Source organism: Macrotis lagotis, chromosome 3, assembly GCF_037893015.1.
Source record: "Macrotis lagotis isolate mMagLag1 chromosome 3, bilby.v1.9.chrom.fasta, whole genome shotgun sequence".
In the NCBI taxonomy this organism is placed as follows: domain Eukaryota; kingdom Metazoa; phylum Chordata; class Mammalia; order Peramelemorphia; family Peramelidae; genus Macrotis; species Macrotis lagotis.
Window position 1 is genome coordinate 164,984,283 of NC_133660.1, and position 4,513 is coordinate 164,988,795.

The following is a 4,513-nucleotide window of genomic DNA, read 5'->3' on the forward strand; positions in this document are numbered from 1 at the left end:
AGAGAGTAAAGGAAGCATAAAAGAGCAAGGTCATTTTTTCCTCTATGGACTTTCTCCCTTTGTGATCTGATCTTCTCCTGAGGGTTCCATTTTCATCTCGATAAGAATGACTCCCAAATTCATATATTCAGTCATAACCGCTCTCTTAAATTTTAATAACATGACATCTTCATTTAAATGCCATGCTAGCACCACAAATGATATATTCCAAACCAGATTCAACAACTTTCACTCTAAACTGACTCCTCCAACACTATCCCTATTTATTTGTGAAAATGCTATCATTTTCCTCACTGCCAGAGCTCTATACTTTAGTCATCCTTGATTTTGTTCTCTTCTGCACCCCCATCCACTTACCAGACTTATCAAATCTATTTTTATATTATCCACACATATGTCCCCTCTTCCATCTGTCTCCTCTCCATGTATGAGGTCATAACCCTAATTTTAGATTTTCATCAGTCCTTCTTTAGAGTCTTCTTTAGAGCTATTGTTTTGACCTCTAGTCTCTTTTATCCAAATATTCCTTCTTCATACTTGCCACAATTGTCTTCTAAAGCCATCAGCCTGTCCATGTGATTTCTCCTGCCCAGAAGTTTTACTACCTCCTATTCCCTATAGGATTCAATATAAAGTCCTCTGCCTGGCACTTAATACCCTCCAGAGTCTAACTTCAACCTACTTGTCAGCTTCATCTCCTATCACTCTTATGGCATCTACAATTCAACCAGACTATACTATTACCTTTTCCCCAAACATGATGTGTCATGTTGGAGTTTGGTGCATTTGTACAAGCTATCTCCCATTTCTGAACTGCACTTCCTCATCTTTGCCTTTCTGAAGCTTTATCTTCAAGGTTCAATGTAGGTGCCACCACCTCCATGAAGCTTTCCTTGATCTCCATTCCCTTCAACTAAAAAATGATTTTTCCTCCTCCTTGCCCCACCCACGAGGGTTTTTAAGAGCATTTTGTTTGCATCTCTTGCCTGTACCCTTTACTTCCCAGCATGTATTTTTGTCTGGGTATGTCATATCCCTCCAGGGGAATGCAAACCCTGAAGACAAAATTTTCTCTCTTTCTGTCTCTGTCTCTCTCTCTGTCTCTCTCTTTGTGTCTTTCTGTCTCTGTCTCTGTCTCTGTCTCTGTCTCTCTCTCTCTCTCTCTGTCTCTATCTCTCTGTCTCTGTCTCTCTTTCTCTTTGTTTCTCTGACTCTGGCTCTCTCTGTGGCTGTCTCTCTGAATCTCTCCAATTTAAAAACAATGCTTTGGAAATATAGTTACTGTTCTTTGTGGTTGCAAAGAATTTTACACCCATCAATTGGGAAATGGCTTAAAAAGTTGTGATATATGATAATAATGAAATACTATTGTGTCATGGGAAATGATGAGCAGGATGGTTTCAGAAAAACCTGGGATGAATGTTATGAACTCATACAAACTGAAGTTACAGAACCAGGAGAATGTTTGTAAGCAGTAATAGTAATATCAAGAATAAGAACAGTGAAAGACTTAAATGCAATGATCCAAGAGAATTCTAAAGGACTCAGGATGAAAAATGCTAACCACTTCCATAGAGAAACAATGAAGTCTAAGTGCAGATTGAAGCATATTTTTAAATTTTTTCTTTATTTTTCTTGCAACATGGCTAATATGGAAATGTTATATGTGATTTCACATGTATAATTGATATCACATTTCTTGCTTTCTCAAAGGGTGAGGAAGAGACAGAAGGGAGGGAGAAAATTTGGAACTCAATAAAAGATATAAAAAATATTTTTAAAATAGTAGATGATTAATAAATTGTCAAATTGAATTGAATTGTATCAAAGAAGATTGAGAGAAACAAAGTGGATACCAATATATTTAAACTTTCAAGGATCTCATTCTTTTTTTTTTTTTTGCAAGGCAAATGGGATTAAGTGGCTTACCCAAGGCCACACAGCTAGGTAATTATTAAGTGTCTGAGATCGGATTTGAACTCAGGTCCTCCTGACTCCAGAACCAGTGCTCTATCCACCGCACCACCTAGCTGCCCCAAGGATCTCATTCTTCAATGTGGTTATTTCCTTCATTTCCTTCCTCATATTGCAATCACCTTTAGAAGTCACTGTGACTGAGAAATCAATCGTGCTTCAGCTAACTTGTGAAGTGCTTCTCTTCCCTTAGTTGGATTGGTATAAGAGTAGCTTGGTTTCATTACCAAACATATCCTTGAAATCTCCAGTTTGGTAAGACCTTCCAAAATTTGTATCAACTACCATAGCTTAAAAAACAAACAAAAAATACGTGTTGCCTCCATGTCACAAGTAACATTAGAAATTTTTGTTAGAGAAGTATAGCTGCTTTAAAAAATCAATAAATTAGTTATTTAGCCTATAGGATGCCAACATCTTTTATTTTACCCATTGAATTTGACCTCTTTGCTGGACTGAAACAATTATCATTATAGCCCAGTTGTAGATCATAGTAACTCTCATTTGTAGACCATATTAAGGTTTTGAAAGCATTTTTTGCACAACTTTGTGCAGCAAATGGTCCAAAGATTATGATGATCATCTTCAGTGAGGTCAAGTGACTTACTCTAAATCACATCATTCATAGGTGATGGAGAAAAAAATTGAACACAGGTATTTTGACTCTTTCCATTTTTCTATCCAATGCTTTTTCCATTATTATATCCTCTTGCTTATTGCCTGTAAGATGGCTTCAAGGCAAATAACAGTAAATAAAATCTCAAGTTACCATCATGGCATGCTATGTATAATAGGCAATATTTTTTTGTTATTGTTGAGTGATTTTCAGTTATGTCCAACTCTGACCCATTTGGAGTTTTCTTGGCAAAGTACTGACTTGCAATTTCCTTCTCCAGCTCATTTTATTTTTTCCAATTATATGCAGATACTATTCAACAGTCATCCTTTTTTGTACCTCCCCACTCCCATGGCAGCAAACAATCTGATATAGGTTGAACATAAACAATCATATTTAACATATTTCCTTCTCAACCATGTTGTGAAAGAAGAATTGGAACTAAGGGGAAAAAACATGAGGGTGAAACAGCTATAAAAGAAGTCTTAAAAAGTGAAATAGTGCTCTGCATTCAAACTCCATAATTTTTTCCCTGGATGTGGATGACATTTTCTACAAAAGGTCTCTCAGGATTGTCCTTGATCACTGAACTGCTTAGAGGAGCTGTGTCTATTATAGTTGATCATCCCCAGGATCACTCAGCTAGGAGGTGTCTTAGGTCACATTGGAACTTAAATCTTCCAGATTCTAGGTCCAGCACTCTGTCTTCTTCACCACCTAGTTGCCCCTGGAAGAGGTAATGTAATAATAATAATAATCATAATAATAGTAATAAACAAGATAGATACACATAATTTTAGCAAAACGGTAATAAAATATTCAGATATTAAATAGTATTCTAACATTTTTAGAATGGATTACTGCTTTCAGAAGTATTATGTACCAGTGATTCAGATAGCACCATACGGTTTGCAAAGCACTTTTCCTCCTTGATCTCATTTGAACCTCATGATCATGCTGTGAAGTAAGCGTTATAATTATCATCAAACTTGAGGCATAGAGGTTAACTGACTTGGCCATATTTGGATAGCTAGTGAGCTAGGGTCTGGGGGTGAGATTCACACCCTAATCTTCCTGAATCCACTGTTTTATCTAGTACACCAGGCTGTCTCTTGCAAAATATTAGCCCTGTACCCTTCTCTTCTGATGAATGACAATCAGCAAGACAGTGATCATTGTGAAGAATTAGAAGACTCACCATTATGTTGAAATGCTACCTGTTGGATAGGTAATATTTCTGGTAGTTCATTTGTCTAAAAGTTCCTTTCAGAAAGAAAGTTTACCATGTTTCTTTATATTCTAAAGGTTAACTTATTTTGAAAGGAAAGATCCAGGACTATATAAGTGCCAACAGTTGAGTTCAAGTGGAAAAAAAAAAGAGAAGCATTACTAATGTTTAGCACATTTTTGCATGGTTTAAATCAAGTCTGGTTTTTGCTTTAACTTTGGACTTGGCAAGACCGTTGTCCTCAAAGAAAAGAAAATCTACATGAATTTTAAATTAAAAAAAATCTTCAGTCTCATTTACCATACTATTTTTCTTTTGTAAAATAGTTAAAAAATCAAGACATTCATTAAGCTGCTGGTTATACTCATGTGCACATATAAATATTACTCAGAAGTTTACCAGCCAAACTGTTGCCAAAAAGAATTTTACTTTGAGCTGTCTTCACTTCTTGGAATTTCATTTCTGTTACTAGGAAGTTGGATCAACCTATAATTTTTCTGTCTGTAACACAAAAGCTTAATACATTTTTCTTATTTTAGCCCCAAATCCATCTAACCATACAATCAAGAATACAGAAAAGAAATGCCACAGGACAAAGAGAAAAACAGTGAACAAGTCTGCTCAAATCTACAGAAAATAACTCCCCAGGTGCCAATAGCCAGGGCAACCTCCTCCCTTCAATTATGTATGCCCTT